This window comes from Pongo pygmaeus, chromosome X (assembly GCF_028885625.2).
Source record: "Pongo pygmaeus isolate AG05252 chromosome X, NHGRI_mPonPyg2-v2.0_pri, whole genome shotgun sequence".
Lineage (NCBI taxonomy): Eukaryota > Metazoa > Chordata > Mammalia > Primates > Hominidae > Pongo > Pongo pygmaeus.
Genome location: NC_072396.2, coordinates 44,242,225 through 44,266,374, shown reverse-complemented (window position 1 = coordinate 44,266,374; position 24,150 = coordinate 44,242,225). Strand labels below are relative to the sequence as shown.

General features: G+C 39.2%; 1 long non-coding RNA gene across 2 annotated transcripts in view; it reads right to left on the bottom strand.

Annotated features, from left to right (window-relative positions):
- The window catches only part of LOC129024547 (uncharacterized), a 50,240-nt gene extending 29,047 nt beyond the window's left edge, over nucleotides 1-21,193 (bottom strand). The window contains exons 1-3 of one of the 2 annotated variants that reach the window (XR_008497098.2): nucleotides 21,057-21,193; nucleotides 20,281-20,528; nucleotides 19,675-19,980 (exon numbers count right to left, since the gene is read on the bottom strand). This is a non-coding gene — a long non-coding RNA (uncharacterized LOC129024547). Of the gene's footprint in view, nucleotides 1-19,674; nucleotides 19,981-20,280; nucleotides 20,529-21,056 lie in introns of those variants that run through there. The other variant, XR_008497099.2, reaches the window with a different exon arrangement.
- Nucleotides 21,194-24,150: the final 2,957 nt, after the last annotated feature.

Sequence of the window (24,150 nt, the reverse complement as noted above, 5' to 3'; positions counted from 1 at the left end):
TAAACTTTCTAAATTAACTGAGACCTGTCTCAGATATTTGGGGTTCACATTTTGGTAACCATGGGGGGATTCTGAGTGGGGGTGCCCCGACCTTTGACAAATCTCCTATCAGTGCTTGGGACCAGCATGAGCTAACTTTATGGCTCAAACCAATAGGACAATTTGCTGAGGTCTGAGGTCCCCCTCCAGAGAATCCCAGATCTCCCAAAATTTGGTTGAGATCTAGTTTATTTTGCTTTACACCTCCCCTTTTCTTGGAGTTTTACTTGCTTCCAACAAGGAAGGCAAAATTTCCTGCTTCCATAATGATAGAAGGCAGGTAACTCCTTCATGGAGTTTCAACTCGCTCCCAGGAGGGAAGACAAGTTTGAGGTTTTGTTCCTGCTTCTAGGATAGTAGAAAGCAGTCTTCAGCCTGAGACCTGTCCCTAGGTAAGTAGCTGAATTGGGGTTTTGTCTTGGCTAAAGTTTAATAACCAGCTAGTCTTAATTTCTCTTTACCATTAGAGCGCTCAGTGATCATATTGTTGGTTTTTTTGTTGTTATTGTTCGTTCTGGTCTTTCTCCCATCAGGTTTGACCAACTCTACCCGACTTGGTCAAATCCGAGTAAGAATTCCAAATTATGAATAACAAATCCTCTTTAATTTGGCTAAAATTCCTCGCAGCTGCAAAAAAAGGAAAAACAAAACAAAACACAAAAAACCATGTGTTTGATCCCTGTGTTTGCTTGTCTTAAAAATAAAAAATTCCTTCGTTTACTTTTCTTCCACCCTATACCTCCTTCCCCCTTTGCCATTTGCAGTACCAAAAAATCTAGAGAAGGCTTCTAATGACTTGAACCCCTTTAAAGAATTCAGAACAAAGCTGCCACTCACCCCTTTTGGGGTGTTCTGTTTTCCTTGTGGAGTTTCAAGAGTCACGGGCAGATTCTTCTTAGGTCTAAAGCTCTGTTTTCTTGTATTGCATGACCTGACGTCTTTATCTTTGGAGGTACCAGAGATTTACTTTGTATTGTGAGAGGATTTGACCTTGGTGAGTATAATAGCAGACAAGAGCTGCAAAGTAGTGGTGGCTGAGCCCAGTTTACAGGGAGAGGTCTTGGCTGTTGTTTTTCTTTTTTTCTTCTCCTAGGAAGTTGTTGTTTAAGGATACTAATTTTAGTTCAGAGATGCATTCTATTGCTTTTTCTCCCAATATTAATCTCGATTCGGATTGTCTGTGCACATTTGTGTGAGGAGCTGAGCTGTTATTTTAATAGATAAATGAGAGACTGAGTTTTCTTAGCTCTGAAGAGAAAAGGCATTCTTCTCCTCCCAGCCAAAAGGCACCCCTGGGTGTCCAGGGGCCTCGTAGGGGTGTCTGGGGGGTTAATCTCCCACAATGTGCAGCAGTCCTACAGGGAAATCCTCAATAAAAATTAGTTTTAAAAAAAAGCGGCCAGGCACGGTGGCTCAGGCCTGTAATCCCAGCACTTTGGGAGGCCAAGGCGGGCAGACCACGAGGTCAGGAGATTGAGACCATCCTGGCTAACATGATGAAACCCCGTTTCTACTAAAAATACAAAAAATTAGCTGGATGTGGTGGTGGGCACCTGTAGTCCCAGTTACTCGGGAGGCTGAGGCAGGAGAATGGCGTGAACCCAGGAGGCGGAGCTTGCAGTGAGCGGAGATCACACCACTGCACCCCAGCCTGGGCGACAGTGAGACTCCGTCTCAAAAAAAAAAAAAGGTTCTTCCAGGAAACACATATAAGGGCTGATCACCTGGCATTTTCAGTCATTTCAGAGGTCATAGACCACTGGGGAGAGAAACAGACATGTAAGTGGGTGGAAACTGTCACACACATCCGTGTGAAGAGACCACCAAACAGGCTTTGTGTGAGCAACAAGGCTGTTTATTTCACCTGGGTGCAGGCAGGCTGAGTCTGAAAAGAGAGTCAGCGAAGGGAGATAGGGGTGGGATCATTTTATAGGATTTGGGTGGGTAGTGGAAAATTACAGTCAAAGGGGGTTGTTTTCTTGCGGGCAGGGGCGGGGGTCACAAGGTGCTCAGTGGGGGAGCTTCTGAGCCAGGAGAAGGAATTTCACAAGGTTAATCGCTCAGGTTAAGGTGGGGCAGAAACAAATCACAATGGTGGAATGTCATCAGTTAAGGCAGGAACCGGCCATTTTCACTTCTTTTGTGATTCTTCACCTGCTTCAGGATGTATACCTGCAGGTCACAGGGGATATGATGGCTTAGCTTGGGCTCAGAGGCCTGACAGAAACGACTCAGTGGTGATACACTGTGGAGTCCTGCCCACAAGCAGCACACACAGATCCACCACACTAAAACCCTAGGCCATAGCTCAGTTCCTCCTCTTAAGAAAAAAAAAGTGAGAAACAAATAATCTGAGAATGAGGAGAAAACAAGGAGAATGACACCCTGGTGAACACTCCATAGGTTTGATGGCACCTCGACTTGCCAGAGTTTATGTAAAATGGAAGTAATATGGTCTTTGTGCACATTTACATGAAGGAAAAAGAGCCCTAAGGTTGACCTTTATACTACAGAGTTCCTAAGTCCTCTTTTTCTCTATTTTCTTTTCTGCCTGCTTTAAATCTGCTATTATTTTTCTATTCAGATAAAAGCCACTGTTTGGATCCAACAAGTTCTTTTTGCAAGCAGGTGAATTTGTATTTATCTCATGGCTAAAGTTCTGAAGTAAAAGCTACAGAATCTTTGTGTGTGTATATATTTAAAAGGCCTTTATAATTTCTATAAGTTTATGTTTAATTGGCAATTAAATCTGTTTTAATTTCCCTCTAGCACACCAGACTTTTTCTCTCCATGCCTTATGATGTAAATTTTGCTATTTGATTTTCACCTGAGTTGTTTCCTTTAATATGCAAATTTAAAGCTATTTAGCTGACAACTACATAGGGTAGTAAAACAGGTTATCAAGAATTTGAAAGTCTAAGATAGGGAAAAAAAGGTTTTTATGAATCTGTAAAATGTACTTCTATTGGCATGCCTAATACGTCTACGTATTTATGTGGTGTGCACACAAAGTTTCACTACTGAAAATGTATAAAAGAATTCTAGTTAATTGGCTTAATAAAAGCACTTGATCCAATACTTTATCAGGAAAAAAGAAAACACTAGTCAAATGCTTTTTGAAGTTTATGTAACTTAAGTAAAATCTTCAATAAATAACCTAGCTTTAAAATTATTGGTAAAGTAATATTAGAAATGTCTTAAGACTGTCCAGCATACATTTTTGTTTGCATTTATTAATCAAGCAATTTCATACTTACCCCTGCCAAATACTATAGGGTGTCAAAATTTGGCATAGCAGTTACAAAACTACAAACCTAGCCTAAGACAGAATAATATTTGCTTATGTAATTTTTAATAAATAAGACATTGATACTGGTTTCATGAAACTAGCTACATCTTGAATTTAATAAGATTACCATAACTTCTAATCTTGTGGCTTTAGACTGTCCAGTCCACAGGCAGTAAGATTTGTTTTGGGTAAGGACTGTTATCATCTTTGTTTCAAAGCTAAACTATAAACTAAATTCCTCCTAAAGTTAGTTTGGCCTATGCCTAGGAATGAACAAGACAGCTTGGAGGTTTGAAGCAAGATAGAGTTAGTTAGGTCAGCTCTTTTTCACTGTCTCAGTTATAATTTTGCAATGGCAGTTCCATAATTTTAAATGATAACTATTGCAGTTTTTATAAATAATATAGATAAACGATTAAAATTAAATTACTAGGCAAATGTAATGGAATAAATACTTGTAGACAAACTCATTATAATTTAGAATCTAAAATTATATTAAATTAAATAATAGTTATTTCATTATGTGGGCATTTTCCAATAAAAATATATTGTAGGAAAACATTCTTTCTAAAAAAAAAATGTGTGTCCTTTTTATTTTATTTATTTATTTATTTATTTATTTATTCATTATTTTTCTGAGACAGTCTCACTCAGTTGCCCAGGCTGGAGTGCAGTGGCACGATCTCGGCTCACTGCAAGCTCCGCCTCCCGGGTTCACGCCATTCTCCTGTCTCAGCCTCCCGAGTAGCTGGGACTACAGGCGCCCATCACCACGCCCAGCTAATTTTTTGTATTTTCAGTAGAGACAAGGTTTCACCATGTTAGCCAGGATGGTCTCAATCTCCCGACCTCGTGATCCGCCCGCCTCGGCCTCCCAAAGTGCTGGGATTACAGGCGTGAGCCAACACCCCCGGCCATGTGTTCTTTTAAAAAAGGTGAACAATTTTGTCTAATTCAAAGCTTATTTAAAGGTTAGTATAAAACAAGGTAAAAGAAACCAGGAAATAAGAGAGCTATAAGGAAATTTATAAAAATAAAGAGGTTTTTTTTTTCCTTTGGTAAGAAAGCTAAAGAGAAGTAATTTTATATGAGAAAGAATCTTGTATGGTAAATTTAGGCCTAGAATAAAATGAGTGGTTGTTTAAGAAAGAGAGATGTTCAGGACAAACCAGGAAAAAAAAAAAACTTTTATATGATCAAGTTGTCTATAATTAAAGGAAAATTATAATGGTGTTTCTAGAGATTGGGCTTGACATTTAAAAAAACCCTTATACACTAAATAATTGGTTAGAACAATAAAATTTCCTTAAGGGATTAATTTACCCTTAATAAACTATAACATATTTTAATTTTTTTAACCCAAAGTTCAACTTTTATTGCATCTCGCCATTTTCGGTTTTCTCTCCCCTTTTAAAGGGCGTGAAATAGTAATGCTCTCCTTCAACTCATTTTCTTCAACTCATATAAGTTTTTTCCTCCAGTTGTGTTTGTTGTGGCTTGATGCTAACAATGTTTTCTTAAAGGTCTAAAGAGAAAGTTTCCTTCCAACATAATATTCTGTGCAGTGCAGAAGGTCTTTTCTTTTGCCTTTTGGTAACTGGCTTAATAGATTTTATGGTTTATCAAAACAATTTCTATGCCATTATTGTTACATTTTGGCTTGCTTAGGGAAAAAACTGAGATAAAAAACTTCTTTTTAATTAAAGTTATTACATCCATGTACCTTTCTGTATGTGCTTTTAAAGTTCTTGTGACATTGAGTTACAGAGCTTTGACCCCTGAGTCTAAAAAGGACACCAAGTCCTGCTAAATCTTAAACACTGACAGTAATTAAAGCCTCATCTTCAGGCCCAGTAGAAGATGGCAATCAAAATAAACGGCATTCCTGAGACACAGGACCAGAAATTAAAGCTATTCAACTCCTCAAGGCCAGAGATTATTGTAGAAGAGGTGGGTATGTGAGATTGTAAAGGCTGATTTTGAGAGATAAAATAAGTTCAGTTTCTCTGTTAATTAATCATTAATGTCAAAGACACGCTGATGCAAGACCAGCATAAGGGCCCCTGTGTCAGATTAACAAGGTTTTCTTGAAGCATTAACCAACTCCTTAATAAATATTACAAAGGTTATAAAAGGCTTATGGAAGTTATATCTTATGGTCAAGATTAAAATTTTATAGACTGCTTATAAAATTTTGAAAAACAAATTTAATTGGCTTCATGCTGTTTTTATCAAGACTTATTGTTTGGAAAATTAAGTGTCTTCTCTCAGATAATGAAGGTTTTCACCTTTTTTTTTTTTTTAAATACTTGAGTTATCACTTTGGTCAAATGAATGACTTATTTTACAATGAACTGTGATACTGTGATATCAAGTGTTTTAAACCTTTGCTATTTGACAAACTTCCCAAAATCAAATTATAAATTATGTTTTTTTTCTGATCTAATTAATCTTTTATGATATTAGATTCCCTAAAGTCCAAAAATAGCATGATTTGGCTTTTTTGGTATAAAAATTATATAGGAAACATTGTCAAATATGAAATGGTGTTTGGTTTTCTTTGAGCTGTCTTTGTATAAATATGTTATTGGTATGTGTTCTAAAATCATGGTAAGCTCCTATACTTCTGATATGACTTAGTTTACATTATCAGTAATAATTAAAATTGTTTCAAAACTATAGTACACCCGTTGTTAGATTCTAGTCTTGCCTAATGTTTTTCAGTTTTTATTATTTTCTACAGTTTGGACAGAATTCTAATTTTTCTTGGCTACAAGTCTTCAAAATAATGTTTTCATTTTTTTCCTTCTTTTTTCCCCTATTTTTCCTAATTTGGAGTCACTGAAAAATAAGCTGTGCTTTCGTAAAGCCCTGCAAACTGAAGCCAGGCAACTCAAACTTCAGAAGAAAATAACAGCAACAACAGCTATCAAAAAGGAAAGAAAGAAAGAAAGAAAGAGAGAGAGAGAAAGGAAGGAAGGAAGGGAGGGAGAGAGGGAGGAAGGAAGGAAAAGAAAAAGAGAAAGAAAGAAAAGGAAAGAAAGAAAGAGAGAAAGGAAGAAAGAAGGAAGGGAGGAAGGAAGGAAGGAAGGAGAGAGGGAGAGAAGGAAGGAAGGAAAAGGCCTCAGAAATAAGCCTCAGAACCAAGGTCTCCCTCTGCCCCTGCTCTGATCCCTTCTTTCCTGAAGCACAGACAGGAGCTTTCTCTGAAGTCCCTTTATGCCATTAAGGGAAGTTCTTCCAGAGGAAATGCAATTGTCTTGAAACTTTCTGCTTTAGAAATCTCATCAAATAATCAGAAAAGATTAATGACCACAGCAGGTAAAAAGACTAAAAGTCATCACCACACCCAGATAGAGTTTTCGTCTACTTTTCTGAGGGCAGCTCCCAGAGATTGCCTGGGAGACTTTATCTGCATAATAAGATCACCTTTGTTCACAGTGAAATTCTACCTCTCACTTCCCACAAATTGCCACCACCTCCCCCAGAGCTCAGAGGAACTTTGTCCTAGCCCAATTGTTTGCTCTTTGGGTCCATGCATTTCCCCTGAAAAGCATTTACTACCCATCAGGATTACCTACATCCCCCATGTTTCTTCTCCACTATGAAGAGGGTATTTAAGTCTCAACTCTCTGGCCCTTCTTTGGGTCTCATATTTGCCGGACTCCTGTGTCCATGTGCGCGTAAATAAATTTGTATGTTTCTTATCCTGATAGTGTCTATTGTCAGCTCATTTCAGTGAGCCTTCAGAGAGGGTGAAAGGGAAGCTTTCCCTCTGCTTCTACACAGGACATGGCTAGGATTTGGAATTTTATTTCTGAGCAGTTGGAAATCATTGGGAGGTTTTAAGTAGGGGAGAATAATGATCTGATCTATGTTATAGATGCTGTATAGAGAATGGACGGAAAGGGACCAAGGTAGATATGGAGAGAAGACCAGTTAGACGGTGATTGCATTAGTTCCAGGTGGAAAACACTAGTGGCTTGGATCAAGGTTGTGACAGTAAAGATGGAAATGGAAGTCAAATTCCAGATCTGTTTTGGAAGGAGAATTGACAGGCTCCCCAGTGAATTGAGTATGGTGTGTATATATTTATTTGTGTGGTGTGTTTTCTGGAGCGAGGGGATGGTGGGGCATAGGGGAAGGAAAGGAAGGAATCAATGTTGATTCCTGGGTTTCTTTTGGAAGCAAATAGATGAATTGGGGAGCCACCATTTCCTGAGAGCAGGAAGCCTGTTTTTTCTTACTTGTTCATAAGATTAAGACAATGGGTTTTTTTTTGTTTTTTTGTTTTGTTTTGTTTTTTTTGAGACGGAGTCTTGCTGTTGCCCAGGCTGGAGTGCAGTGGAGTGATCTTGGCTCACTGCAACCTCCGCCTCCCGGGTTCAAGCAATTCTCCTGCCTCAGCCTCCCAAGTAGCTGGGACTACAGGCGCATGCCACCACTCTGGCTAATTTTTTATATTTTTAGTAGAGACGGGGTTTCGCAGTGTTAGCCAGGATGGTCTCGATCTCCTGACCTCATGATCTGCCCGCCTCAGCCTCCCAAAGTGCTGGGATTACAGGCGTGAGCCACCGTGCCCGGCCAAGACAATGAGTTTTTTATTGAAGTATCCTTATGTCAGAGACATTTGATCCAGAGCAACTCCATCTGGAATAGGGGCTGGGTAAAATAAGGCTGAGACCTGCTGGGCTGCATTCCCAGATGTTTAGGCATTCTAAGTCACAGGATGAGATAAGAGGTCGGCACAAGCTACAGGTCATAAAGACCTTGCTAATAAAACAGGTTTACAGTAAAGAAGCCATCCAAAACCCACCAAAACCACGATAGGGAAGAGAGTGGCCTCTGTTTGTCCTCACTACTACACTCTGACCTGCGCCATGACAGTTTACAAATGCCACGGCAATGTCAGGAACTTACCCTATATGGTCTAAAAAGGGGAAGCATGAATAATCCACCCGTTGTTTAGCATATAATCAAGAAATAACCAGAAAAATGGGCAACCAGCAGCCCGAAGGGCTGCTCTGCCTATGGAGTAGCCATTTCTTTTATACCTTTACTATCTTAATTAACTTGCTTTTACTCTACTCTATGGACTCACCTCAAATTCTTTCTTGCGCGAGATCCAAGAACCCTCTCCTGGGGTCTGGATTGAAACACCTTTCTGGTAACACTTATAAAACCTATTATAGTACTAGCTGAATGTTGTTACATAAATGAATTGAGTATCTTTTGTGATCAACTGTTACTTTTTTTTTTTTTTTGAGATGGAGTCTCACTCTGTTGCCCAGGCTGGAGTGCAGTGGCACGATCTCGGCTCACTGCAAGCTCCGCCTCCCAGGTTCTCCCCATTCTCCTGCCTCAGCCTCCTGAGTAGCTGGGACTACAGGTGCCCACCACCACGCCCGGCTAATTTTTTGTATTTTTAGTAGAGACGGGGTTTCACCATGTTAGCCACGATGGTCTCGATCTCCTGACCTCGTGATCCGCCCGCCTCGGCCTCCCAAAGTGCTGGGATTACAGGCGTGAGCCACCGCGCCTGGCCAACTGTTACTTTTTATTACTGTCAATGTATTTGCCCCAAGTAAGTCCACACTTTCAGATTTCTTATCTTGAATCTTACGAGGTTTGAGAACCCGTGTAACAAAATCCTCTCAACTCCCTGCAATTACATCTACAAACCATGGTCTTTTCCTCATTCTTTGCAGTAAAACCTGCACCAGTCTTTTCCTCATTCCTTGCAGTAAAACCTGTGCTCTGGATCCTATCTCCTGTAGTATTGTTATAATTTATGGCTATTTTCATTTCCTTTTCCCAACCTCTGCCCCTTCCCCCCACTCCTGCTCTCTCCTGCTTTTATTTTTATCCCCTTCTTTTCTACACTCTCTATCCCATCGAAATGTAAATATGCTCAAGTTAATATCATTAAAAGGACAAAACAAAGAACAAAGTCTCTTTGGGTTTCATCCGGCTTCACCTATTGCTTATGCAATTCATTTTTTTTCTTGCCCTCTCGCTCAGCCTCTACCTCTTTCAATCCCCATTCACAAACTTCTTGGGTAAGTTGTCTGTACTGGATGTTTCTCCTAATTCAGCTCCCACTCTTTAGCAATCTGTATTCTGTTTTCTAACACTCTGCTCCAACTGGCTTTGCCAGGTTTATTAAGGAGCTGCTTGTTGGAATCTAATTAACATTTCTCCGTTGTCATTTTACTTGGCTTTCCCGAGCACTCAATGTTCTCTCTCTCCCTGAAGCTCTCCTCTCCCTTCACTGCTGGCATGCCATACCCTTGGATTTCTTCCCACTGTTTTGGCAGCTCTTATTTTCTTCTGCCTGTTTCTGGATGTTTTGTCTGTCGGGATTCTTCTCTAGGTATCCTTTCTTCTCACTCCATGCCCTCTGACTAGGTGAACTCATTTATTCCTCCGGCTTCCTTTACTATCCACAGGGTGAAGAGTCCCAAGTCTGACCTTTCTTGTGAGCTCAGGACAAGGATACATCTCAGTGCCACCAAAATATCACTTGTGCCTAGGTGCCATAAGCCTATTCAACAGATCTACAATAAAATCCACCTTTCCTGTGCCATGCCATAATATGAATGATAGTTGAGCTGAAGGCAATTAAGCAGCAGATGCAGGAAAGCTCCCTGCTCTCCCTCTATTTGCTTAAAATCAGGACATAAATTTACAGAGACAAAAGATATCCTGTCCTTTCTCTATCAGAGAAAACAAGACAGTGTAAGCCCTTATTGGCCTGTAGATGCTACTAGAGGAATCTATAAGCTTTACTAACTAGCCTTTACCTGCCATTTATTTGCCTTCCCTCAAGTTTCCACCTCTAGAGATTCAAAGTCTTTTTCCTTTGTCTTGTCACTTCTCCAAAAGTTGACCATTCTTTGTTGAAGATGATATATAAGCTGTAATTCAAAGCTACCTCTTTGAGAACTACTCATTCTCCAAGTGTATGCTTCATGTATGAAATATACATGTTAATAAATTTGTTTTTCTCTTGTTAATTTATCTTTTGGTACAGGGGTCCATTCCAGCTAAGAACCTATGAATGTTGAAAAAATAATTTTTATTTCTCTTACACCTGACATAACTGCTCTTCCTCCTCTATTATCTTAATGAGAGGCATTATCTTTTGCCTGGCTAAAATATCACTTCATGAGGGAAGACTTCTCTGATTGCCTGTACTAGTTTAGGTCTCCCTGCCATGTGCTTCTTTAATTCCTCCCCAGTAACGGCACTTATGATATTTTATTACATTTGTTGGGTATTACAGGTGTAAGCCATCACACCCGGCCATTGGTTTAATTATCTATATCCCCCATACAATGTAAGATTCATTAGGGCAGGAACTGTTTCTATTTTTCTTGCAGTTATAATCCCAACAACTAGATAGGAAGCTGACATATAGTAGGTGCTCAATTTATTATTTGTTTAATGAATGAATAACATATGTTAGAATTGTAAATAAATTCAGAGTGATAGCTTGGGGCACTCCAATATGAATAAATTACATGATAAGCTTTATTTTAGGTGACTGAAGAGAAGGTAGGGAAAAGGCATTACCTCTTCCTGCATATTATTAGACATTTCTTCAGCACTCTTCTTTTTATACCCATTCAGGAAAAACAAAAGTTCCAGACCTGAAGTCAAATGATTGATTTCCTGATTTAAACCATCATTCCACACCACAATAGTTAAGCATTAAATAGATAGCTTAAATTTCAGGGAAAACACAATACGCTGTTCTTTTAATACACAATTCTGGTAATTGCTCTAGTTGGTTCTTCCGTTCTCAAAATCTAGTATCATCATCAAAAGAAAATTTGAGGCAAGATGGCAGAATAGAAGGCTCCACCAATCCTTCTTGCTGCGAGGACACCAATTTAATAACTATCTACACACAAAAAAAGCACCTTCATCAGAACCAAAAATCAGATGACCACTCACAGTACCTGGTTTTAACTTCATATCATTAAAACAGGCACCGGAGAGATAAGAAAAACAGTCTTGAATTGCTGATGCCACCCCTCCCCCATCCTCCAGCACTGGCAGTCTGGTGCAGAGAGCATTTCTGTATGCTGCGGAGCAGGAGATGGCAGCAACTGTGAGGCAATCTAGTCAGTGCTTCCCTGTTTAACAGAAAACAAAACCAGACCAAACTCAGCTGACACCCACCCACAGAGGGAGCATTTAAACTAGTCCTAGCCAGAGGAGAATGGCCAATCCCAGTGGGCCATACCTGAGTTCCCACAAGCTTCACCACCATGGGCTAAAGTGTTCCAGGGCCCTAAATAGACAAGCAAACCTTAGGTGAGTCCTAGTGCTGAACTGCGCTCAGAGATAGTGGACTGGGGGGTCCATGACCTACTGAGACACCAGCTGGGGTGGCTAAAGGAGCGCTGGCATCACCCTATCCCTAACCCCAGAATGTACAGCTTGTGGCTCCAAAAGCGACCCTTTCCCCTTATTTGAGGAAAGGAGAGGAGAGGAGGGCAGAGGAGAGGAAAGGAGGGGAGAGGAAAGAGTGGGGAAGACTATCATCTTGGATATCAGCTCAGCCATAGGAGCACAGGGCACCAGTCAGAGTTGTGAGGCCCCCATTCCAGGCCCTTGCTCCCTTGACAGTTCTAGACACACCCTGGGCAAGGGAACCTGATGCTTTGAAAGGAAAGACCCAGTCTTGAAAGAATTCATCACCTGCTAACTGAAGAGCCCTTGGGCCCTGAATAACCAGCAGTGATATCCAGGTACTATGTCAAGGGCCTTAGGTGAGACTCTGAGACTTCCTGGCTTCAGGTGAGACTCAGCACATTCCCAGCTGGTGGTACCTATTGGACAAGATTCCTTCCACTTCAAAAAAGCAGAGCGAAAAGTAAAAGGGACTTTCTCTTGCATCTCAGGTACCAGCTTGGTCACGGCAGGTAGAGCACCAAGTGGGCTCTTGGGGTTCCCAATTTCAGGATTTAGCTCTTAGAAAGCATTTCTGGACCTCCCTCAGGTAAGAGCGGCACCCATCACCCTGAAGGGTGAGTCCCAGGCCAGGCAGCATTCACCACAAGCTGACTTGAAGAGTCCTTGGGCCTTAAAGGAACATCAGTGCTAGCTTGGTATTACTCTATATGGGCCTCTGGTGATGGTGGCCATGGGGTGAGGCTCCTCTGCCTTTGAAAAGGGAAGGGAAGAGTGGGAAGGACTGCATCTTGTGGTTTGAGTGTGAGCTCAGCCACAGTATAATAGAACACTAGGTAGACTTCTGAGGTTTTCGACTGTAGTCTGTAGCTCCCAGATGGCACCTCTGGACATGCCTGGGGCCTGGGGGAACTTGCCACCCTAAAGGGAAGAGCACAGGCTTAGCTGGCTTTGCCACCTGCTGAATGTACAACCCCAGGGCCTTGAGCAAACATAGGCAGTAGCCAGAGAGTGGTTACAGCAGAACTTGGGTAAAACCCGGTGCTGTGCTGGCTTCAGGTCTGACTCAGTGTAGTCCTGGGGGTGATGGCCACAGGGATGCTTGTGTCACAACACTCCCAATTCCAGGTGGCTCCAAACAGAGAGAAAGAGATTTCATTTGTTTGGAAGAGCATAAGGGAAGAGAACAAAAGTCTCTGCCTGGTAATCTAGAGAATTCTTCTGGATCTTGTCCAAAACCGTCAAGGTATACCTCCATGAGTCTGCAAGAACCACAGTGTTACTGGGCTTGGGGTGCCCCCTAAAGCAGATACAGCTTAGATCACAATAGTCAAGTCCTTTAGAATATCTAGAAAGCCTTCCCAAGAAAGGTGGGTACAAACAAGCTCAGACAGTAATGACTACAATAAATACCTAACTCTTCAATGCCCAGACCACAAAGAGCATTGACTAGCATTTACACCATTCAGGAAAACATGACCTCACCAAATGAACTGGTAAGCCACCAGTGGCCTCTCCTAGAAAAACAGAGATATGTGACCTTTCAGACCGAGAATTCAAAATGGCTGTGTTGATAACACTCAAAGAAATTCAAGATAACACAGAGAGGCCGGGCGCAGTGGCTCACGCCTGAAATCCCAGCACTTTGGGAGGCCGAGGTAGGTGGATCACGAGGTCAGGGGTTCGAGTCCAGCCTGACCAACAAGGTGAAATGACGTCTCTACTAAAAATACAAAAATTAGCTGGGTGTGGTGGCAGGTGCCTGTAATCCCAGCTACTCAGGAGGCTGAGGCAGGAGAATTGCTTGAACCTGGGAGGCAGAGGTTGCAGTGAGCCAAGATCGTGCCACTGCACTCCAACCTGGGCGACAGAGTGAGATTCCGTCTCAAAATAAAAATAAAATAAAATTAAAAAAAAGATAAAACAGAGAAAGAATTCAGAATTTTACCAGATAAATTTAACAAAGAAATTGAAATATTTTTTAAAAATCAAGCAGAAATTCTGGAGCTGAAAAATGCAATTGGCATACTGAAGAACACACCAGAGTTCTTTAATAGCAGAATTGATCAAGCAGAAGAAATATTTAGTGTGCTTTAAGACATGCTATTTGAAAATACACAGTCAGAAGAGGCAAAAGACAAAAGAATAAAAAAGAATGAAGCATGCCTATAGGATCTAAAAAATACCATAAAAAGGGCAAATCTAAGAGCTATTGGCTTTAAAGTGGAGGTAGAGAAAAAAAATAAGGGTAGAAAGTTTATTCTAAGGGATAATAATAGAGAACTTCCCAAACCTAGAGAAGGATAGCAATATCCAAATACAATAATGTTATAGAATACCAAGCAGATTTAACCCAAAAAAGACTACTTCAATGCATTTAATAATCAAACACTCAAAGATCAAGGATTTAAAAAGGATCCTGAAAGCATCATGAGAAAAGAAACAAATAACCTACAATGCAGCTCCACTATGTCTGGTAGCAGATTTTTCAGTGGAAACCTTATAGACCAGGAGAGAGTGGTATGACATATTTCAAGTCCTGAATGAAAAAACTTTTACCCTAGAATAGTATATCTGGTGAAAATATGTTTCAAACATGAAGGAGAAATAAAGTCTTTCACAGACAAACAAAAGCTGAGGGATTTCATCGACACCAGACCTGTCCTACAAGAAATGCTAAAGGAGGCTGGGCGCGGTGGCTCACGCCTGTAATCCCGGCACTTTGGGAGGCCGAGGCGGGCGGATCACGAGGTCAGGAGATCAAGACCATTGTGGCTAACACGGTGAAACCCCGTCTCTACTAAAAATACAAAAAATTAGCCACGCATGGTGGCGGGTGCCTGTAGTCCCAGCTACTTGGGAGGCTGAGGTAGGAGAATGGCCTGAACCCAGGAGGTGGAGCTTGCAGTGAGCTGAGATCACGCCACTGCACTCCAGCCTGGGCGACACAGTAAGATTCCGTCTCAAAAAAAAAAAAAAAAAAAAAAAGAAATGCTAAAGGGAGTACTTTAATCAGAAAGAAAAGGATGTTAATGACCAAGAAGAAATCATTTGAAGGTATAAAACTCACTGGCAATAGTAAGTACACAGAAAAGCACAGAATATCATAACACTATAACTGCAGTGTGTAAACCCCTCTTATTTTAAGTAGAAAGACTAAAAGATGATCCAATCAAAAATAATAAGTAAAACTTTTCAAGACATAGAGAACAATAAGATATTAATAGAAAGAACAAAAAGTTAAAATGAGGGGGAACAAAGTTAAGGCATAGAGCCTTTATTAGTTTTCTTTTTGTGTATTTGTTTATGCAAACAGTCCTAAGTTGTTATCAGCTTAAGATAATGCATTATAAGATAGTACTTGCAAGTCTCGTGGTAACTTCAAACCAAAAAACATAAAATAGATACACAAAAAAATTAAAAGCAAAAAAACTAAATCATATCATCAGAGAAAATCATGTCCACTAAAAGGAAGACAGGAAGGAAAGAAACAAGGAAAGAAGGAAGAGAAGACCACACACACACACACACACACACACACACACACACACACACACACCCCCAGAAAACAGATAACAAAATGGCAGGAGTAAGTCCTTACTTATCAATAACAACATTTACTGTAAATGCACTAAACTCTCCAAACAAAAGATACAGAGTGACTAAATGGATAAAATAAACAAAATCCAATAATATGTTGCCCACAAGAAACACACTTCACCAATAAATACACACACAGACTGAAAATAAAGGGATAGAAAAAGATATTCCATGCCAATGGAAACAAAAAAAAGGGCAGAAGTAGCTATACGCTATACGTATATCAGACAAAATAGATTTCAAGACAAAAACTGTAAAAGAGACAAATAAATTCACTAATGGTAAAGGGGCCAATTCAGCAAGAGGATATAACAATTTTAAATATATATGCACCCAACGTCGGAGCACGCAGATATATAAACAAATATTAGAGCTAAAGAGAGACGTAGGCCCCAATACAATAAGAGCTAGATACTTCAATATCCTACTTTTAGCAATGCACAGATTTTCTAAGCAGAAAATCAGCAAATAAACATTGGACTTAATAAATATTTACAGAATATTTCCTCCAATGGCTGCAGAATATACATTCTTTTCCTGAGCACATGGATCATTCTCAAAGACAGATCATGTGTTAGGTCACAAAACAAGTCTTAAAACATTCAAAAAAGTTGAAATAATATTAAGTATCTTCTCTGGCCGCAATGGAGTAAAACTAGAAATTAATAACAAGAGGGATTTTGGAAACTGTACAAACATGGAAATTAAACAATATGCTCCTGAATGACCAGTAGGTCATTGAAGAAATTAAGAAGGAAATTGAAAAACTTCTTGAAACAAATGATAATGGAAACACAACATACACAAACCAATGGGATACAGCAAAAGCAGTATTGAAAGGGAAGTTTATAGCTATAAGTGTCTATATCAAAAAAGAAGAAAAACTTCAAAGAAACAACCTAACGCTGCATCTTAAAGGCTAGAAGAGTAAGAGCAAACCAAACTCAAAACTAGTAGAAGAAATAATAATGATCAGAGCAGAAATAAATGAATTTGAAATGAAGAAAATAATGCAAAAGATCAATGCAACAAAACGTTTTTTTGAAAAGTTAAACAAAATTGACAAACCTTTAGCTAGACTAAGGAAAAGAGAGAATAAATAAATAAAATCAGAGATGAAAAAGGATACATTACAACTTTTATCACAGAAATTCAAAGGAACATTAGTGATTACTATGAGCAATGATATGCCAATAAATTGGAAAATCTAGAAGAAATGGACAAATTTCCTAGACACATACAACCTACCAAAATTTAACCATGAAGAAATCCAAAACCATGAAGAAATCCAATAACAAGTAACAAGATTGAAGCCATAATAAAAAGTCACCCAGTAAAGAAAAGCCAGGGACCTGAGGGCTTTACTGCTGAATTCTACCAAACATTTAAAGAAGAACTAATACCAATCCTACTCAAACTATCCTGAAAAATAGAGGGGGAGGCAATACTTCTAAACTCATCCTGCAAGGCAAGTACTATCCTGATACTAAAACCAGACAAGCATGCATCAAAAAAAGAAAACTATAATCCAATATCGATAATGAACGTTGTTGGAAAAATTCCAACAAAACACTGGCAAACTTAATTTAACAGCATATTAAAAAGATCATTCATCATGACCAAGTGGGATTTATCCCTGGGATGCAAGGATGTTTCAACATACAGAAATCAATCAATGTGATGCATTACATCAACAGAATGAATGACAAAGACCATATGATCATTTCAATTGATGATGAAAAAGCATTTGATAAAATTCAACAACCTTCATGATAAAAACCCTAAAAAACTGGGTATAATAGGAACACAATTCAACATCATAAAAGCCATATGCTACAGACCCACTGCTAGTATAATACTGAATAGGGAAAAACTGAAAGCCTTTCCTCTAAGGTAGGGAACATGACGAGGATGCTCACTTGCACCACTGTTATTCAACATAGTACTGGAAGTCCTAGCTAGAGCAATCAGACAAGAGAATGAAATAAAGGGCATCCAAATTGAAAAGGAAGAGGTCAAATTATCCTTGTTTGTAGATGATATTATCTTATATTTGGAAAAATCTCAAAACTCCACCAAAAAAACTATTAGAACTTAAAAATTCAGTAAAGTTGCAGGGTACAAAATCAACATACAAAAATCAGTAGCATTTCTATATGCCAACAATAAACAATGTGAAAAAAATTTAAAAAGTAATTCCATTTACAATAACCACACATAAAGTTAAATACCTAGGAATTCACCTAACCAAATTACTCATCTGACAAGGTATTAATAGTCAGAATATATAAGGAGCTCAAAAAACTCTATAGGAAAAAAATCTAATAATCTGATTAAAAAATGGGTGAAAGCCAGGCACGGTGGCTTATGACTGTAATCCCAGCATTTTGGGAGGCCGAGGTAGGTGGATCACCTGAGTTAAGTAGTTCGAGACCATCCTGGACAACATGGTGAAACCTCATCTCTACTAAATATACAAAAATTAGCTGGTTGTGGTGGTGGACGCCTGTAATCCCAGCTACTCAGGAAGCTGAGGCATGAGAATCTCTTGAGCCTGGGAGGCGGAGATTGCAGTGAGCCAAGATCGTGCCACTGCACTCCAGCCTGGGCAGCAGAGCAATACTGTCTCAAAAAAAAAAAAAAAAAAAAAAAAAAGAAAGAAAGAAAAAGAAAAAAGGTGAAAGATTTGAGTAGACATTTCTCAAAAGAAGACATACAAATGACAAACAGGCACACGAAAAGACACTCAACATCACTGATCATCAGATAAATGCAAATCAAAACTACAATGAGATATCATCTCACCCCAGTTAAAATGGCTTTTATACAAAAGACAGGTGACAACAAATGCTGGTAAGGATGTGGAAAAAGGGAACCCTCTCACGCCATTGGTGAGAATGTAAATTAGTACAATTACTATGGAGAATTGTTTAGAGGTTCCTCAAAAAACTAAAAATAAAGCTACTGTATGATCCAGCAATCTCACTGCTGGGTATATAACTAAAAGAAAGGAAATCAGTATATTGAAGAGATATCTGCACTCCCATGTTTGTTGCAGCTCTGTTCACAATAGCCAAACTTTGGAAGCAACTAAAGTGTCTAACAACAAATGAACGGATAAAGAAAATGTGGTACATATACACAATGAAGTACTATTCAGCCATAAAAAAAGAATGAGATCCTGTGACTTGCAACTACATGGATGGAACTGGGGGTCGTTATGCTAAGTGAAATAAATCACATACAGAAAGACAAACTTTGCATGTTTTCACTTATTTGTGGCATCTAAAAATCAAAACAATTGAACTCATGGAGATAGAGAGTAGAAGGATGAGTACCAGAGGTTGGGAAATATAGTGGTGGATGGTGGGGAGGGAGGTGGGGAGGGAGGTGGGATGGTTAATGGGTACAAAAAAATAGGCAGAAAGAATAATAAGTTCTAGCATTTGATAGCACAACAGGGTGACTATAGAAAATAATAATTTAGTTGTACATTTAAAAAGAACTGTAAGAGTATAATTGGATTGTTTGTAACAACAAGGATGAATGCTTGCAGGGATGCATATCCCATTTTACTTGATGTGATTATTATGCACTGCATTCCTGTATCAAAACATCTCATGTGTCTTACAAATGTAAACACCTACTATGTACTTACAAAAATTAAAATAAAAAATTATAAATAAAAATAAAATTAAAATTAAAAAGTAAATTTGACAGTTCTCCTGTGTTTAGAGAGTTTTAAGTTATTGAAATCAATTTTTATTGTATTTTCCTATAATTATTTACATGCATTTTTACTTGCTAATTTGGTCTATCCCTTAGCAAGTCATAGATTTGAAACAACAAGATAGATACTAAAAAATCAATAGTAAGTGAGCATTGCATAATCTTGGTAAAATACTGACCCAAAAATATCACATACAGAAAGACGCTTTCTAATATAAAACTACTAATTCTTTTGGAGCTCAACAATGTAGATTTCATTTCATCTTCTTCATTTTCCACATCCTCTATATTTTAAAATCCTTAAACATGCATAAAAGACTCATTACAATATGAAATCTCCATTTGAAAGTTAGAAAAGCAACTCTATATGGCACATTTTTAACACAGAAATCCTTGAACCATTATCTAAATACCACAGTTGTCATTGCTTTTATGGAATATTTCCTAAATACAGAACAATCATTTTTTATTTAAAAATTTTTAAATGATATATAATAGTTATTTTTATTTTTCAAAATTTTTATTGGTATTTAATAGTTTTGATATTTCTTTAAAAACATACAATAAAAGAAGAATAATCCAAGAATTAAGCCTAATTCTGAAACTGGAGGGCCTTGGCCCTTCTCAGTGGTTTATAAGTTATAGTAAGGCAGTACTACATACACTTATACACAATCCTAATAATGACACACTTCACGTAGGGTTAGGTATCTTGGTATATCAGGATGTGAGTTACTCACTTCTGAAAACTTTCCAGGAAAGCCTAATTACAGACAAACACTTCTTTATTTCAATTTCAGGATTCCCAGCCTTGCCAAATTCTCATGTTAGTCCAGGACCCATGGAAACTCACCTTCCTCTTCTGAGAATGTCTTGTTCACTGCCACGTTTACTCTATGATACTTTTAGGCAGGGAGAGAGAGTAGAACAACGTTTACATACTTTATTATACTCCAAAACACTAATGCTTTCCACCTAACCTGCACACAATTCCATTGGGATACAAGTCTGTAATAAGAGTGATAATATTTCACTTAGAACTTCTGAATAGAAATAACTAATTTTAGATTATCGATCATCCACTATCAGTATATTAATTATCTATTGCTGCATAACAAATTACCCTAAAACGTAGCAGCTTAAAACAGCAAACATTTATTATTTTCTAGTTTCTGTGGATCAGAAATCTGAATGCAGCTTACCTGGGTGCCTCTGGCTCAGAGTCTCTCATGAGCCTCAATCAAGGTGTCAGCTGTGGCCACAGTCATCTCAAGGCTCTACTGGAGGAAGAGCCAATTCCAAATTCACGCATGTGGTTGCTGTCAGGACTCAGTTCCTTGTGAGCTGTTAGACTGAGGGCCTCAGTTCCTTGCTGGCTGTTGACTGGAGGCCATTCTCAGTTTCTGTCATATGGGCCTCTCCATATGACAGCTTATAACATGGCAGCTGGCTTCATAAGAGCAAACAAGCAAGAAGAGTCTGAGAGAGAGTATAAGGTGGAAGACATATTTTTTTTGCTCTTATTTCTGAGATTTCTTCATCTCTGTTTTCCAAATCTTATGTTGGTTTTTGAAATTTTTGCTATCATGTTTTTCACTTCTAATAACTTTTTTTGATTGCCATTTTCTAAATGGTTTTTCCATTGTAGTACCCTAGTCTTGTTTCATGGATGCAATATTTTCTCTTAACTCCCTGGGGATGTTAATAATTAAAATATTTGTATCCATTATGGTTCAACTAGAGAGACAGAGCCACAAGGAGGTGTGTGTGTGTGTGTGTGTGTGTGTGTGTCTGTGTTTCTTTGTATCTGATGTTAGAATGTGAAGTCCACAGAGCAGTGTGTCATGAGAGAAGATAACTGTAAAGTGGGGAATGGAAAATGCAGTCTGGGATCTCATAAGGAGAGATTGAAATCCATGTCAGTTCTGACCTTAGTGGTGTGAGTGTTCTGCTTCATCTTGGAGGTAAACACACATACCTGCCTTAGGAATTGGAAAAGCTGAAGGAGGATCCGGGGAAGGTAGAGAAGTTGCTGGTTCAGCCACTACTTCACACCAACACATGAGTCAGCAGATTAGCAACAACTTGTGTGAGCTACAAAATGGCTACTGTTTCCTGTCTAAGCTCCAAATCTTCCAAGAATCTCCCTTGCGGCTGATGGCAACAGGAAACATACAATAAAGAGAATTCTGGGAAATGTAGTTCAGTGTAGCCAAGTCGACACATTATAAAGCCACCACAATTACCAAACTACTTTTTTTTTTTTTCTGAGACGGAGTCTCACTCTGTTGCCCAGGCTGGCTTGCAGTGGCACAGTCTCTGCTCACTGCAAGCTCCACCTCCCAGGTTCATGCCATTCTCCTGCCTCAGCCTCCCGAGTAGCTGGGACTACAGGCGCCAGCCACCACGCCCAGCTAATTTTTTTTGTATTTTTAGTAGAGACGGGGTTTCACAGTGTTCACCAGGATGGTCTCGATCTCCTGACCTCGTGATCCGCCTGCCTCGGCCTCCCAAAGTGCTGGGATTACAGGTGTGAGCCACCGCGCCCAACACCAAACTACTTTTTAGATTGCTATAGATTGCTCATACCATACATTTAAAAATGCATTTCATAGAGACTGATTCATTCAACATGTACTGAATCTGAGAACTAAAAATAAGATCCTATGCCTCCCAACCACTGAATGGACTGGCCAAGGGGACCCCAGAGAAATCTTAAAAATTGAGTTCCCAGTCATGATGTGACAAGAGGTTGGACACAGTTTGTTATATTCCCTCCCTTTTGTGGTTTAGACACAACAATTAACCAACAATAGTGTTAAACAGAGATCATAAGATTGATAGAACGGGGTCTTTGTGACAATAAGATACCAAATTATAAACATGCCAGGCAAGGGTTAAGTCACGCACCACCACACTTAAAGAATAAACTATGTTCTATCTGCCACAACATTTTTCTTTTTCACTAGTAGCTAAACAAGCACTGGCCTTGAGATAGACAACTTTTTTTTTTTTTTTTTTTTTGAGACTGAGTCTCACTCTATCTCCCAGGCTGGAGTGCAGTGGCGCAATCTCAGCTCACTACAACCTCCACCTCCTGGGTTCAAGCGATTCTCTTGCCTCAGCCCCCCAAGTAGCTGGGATTACAGGTGCACACCACCACACCTGGCTAGGTTTTGTATTTTTAGTAGAGACAGGGTTTCATCATGTTGGCCAGGTTGGTCTTGAACTTCTGACCTCAGGCGATCTGCCTGCCTTGGCCTCCCAAAGTGTTGCAATTACAGGCGTGAGTCACCTCACATGGCCTGAGATAAACAATTTTTAAACAATTGCGGCTCATCCACCGCCAGGCACTGACTAACTAACCTCTTGTACCAAAAGCCACGAAGGAGAATGATTTCAGTAACTTTCTTCTGATGAGAGACCACCAACCATAGACTGGTTCTCGCTTGTTTACAGAGGCTGCACACCTGATTGCCTCCATGTTCCTGCTTTAGCTTTTGATGTATAGGGCCTAATAGTAATTCATTTAAATGTTAAGTCTCTACCCTAACATGAACTTGGGTTGTATGTTACATACATGTTTGTTGAATACCCATGTGTCAGAATCCCCTTTGTGAATATTCATAGCTCCTGCTATAACCTGTTAAATATATATACTTGGCCAACCTGTTCAACGTAAGTTCTTCTTCCACCCTCCCCTCCCTCAAAGTGCCTATTTCTGGTCTCTAATGAAGGCCATACTTCCCAGCCTGTGGAATGGCTGCCCTGCAGACTATAAACCTTTATACAAAACAAAGTCTCTTTTCTAAATTTATAAATTTGTGATTTTCAAGTTGACAAGTCTCAATAGATAAGAGGTACAGTCTCCTGCCTTTAAGAAATTCACAGTTCCATCAATGGAGAGCAAGAGTGCAGATGGAGTCCCAGAGATCTACATTCTCTACTTACAATCATCTACTCCCCAGTCTCCATGTCATCACTGGCAGGAATGAAAAGGGAGACGAGATCTCTGTGTGTTTCTGGCAAGACTTCCATCTCTCCACTCATTACAGCTTTACTACCACTATTTGCCTTGAGGGAATCAAGAATAATCTCACCATGATCTTTGGGAGTATAAATTAATTCAGTCATTGTGGAAAGCAGTATGGTGATTCCTCAAAGAGCTAAAAGCAGAACTATCATTTAACCTACCAATCCCATTACTGGGTATATACTCAGAGGAATATAAATCATTTTACCATAAAGACACAGGCATGTGAATGTTCATTGCAGCACAATTCACAATAGCAAAGGCATGGAATCAATCTAAATGCCCATCAATGACAGATTGGATAAAGAAAACGTGGTACATATACACCATGGAGTACTATGCAGCCATAAAAAGAAATGAGATCATGTCCTTTAAACGGAGCTGGAGGCTGTTATCCTCAGCAAACTAATGCAGGAAGAGAAAACCAAATGCTGCATGTTCTCACTTATAAGTGGGAACTAAGTGATGTGAATTTATGAACACAAAGAAGGAAACAGCAGACACTGGTCTACTTGAGGGTGGAGAGTGGGAGGAGGTAGAGGAACAGAAAAGATAACTATCATGTACTGGGCTTAATACCTGGGTGATGAAATAATTCGTACAACAAACCCCCTTGATATGAGTTTACCTATGTAATAAAGCTTCACATGTACCCCTAACCTAAAATAAACACTTTTAAAAAGTCTCACCATGATCTTTGTCCCTGTTTATGGCAGTACCCATAAGAAACCCATCATTTCTTTTCTATTCTCCCAGACACTAATCCCCAAGTAATTCTCTGAGCAGTGACAACCCCTATCTCAAGTTCCATCCTTCTTCCTTGCTCTGTTTTTTCTCTACAGCACTTACAACTTTCTGACACAATGTTTGCTTTACTAAATTCTTTGTTTGAATTTATCCATTAAAATGTAATCTTTAAGTGGGCAGGGAATTTTTCTGTTATGATCACTGTTATAGCTCTAGAGGAAATTGCCCCACACATAATACATATTCAATAAAAATTTGTAGACTAAAGGTAAGTTATCTACTCATTTCAGTG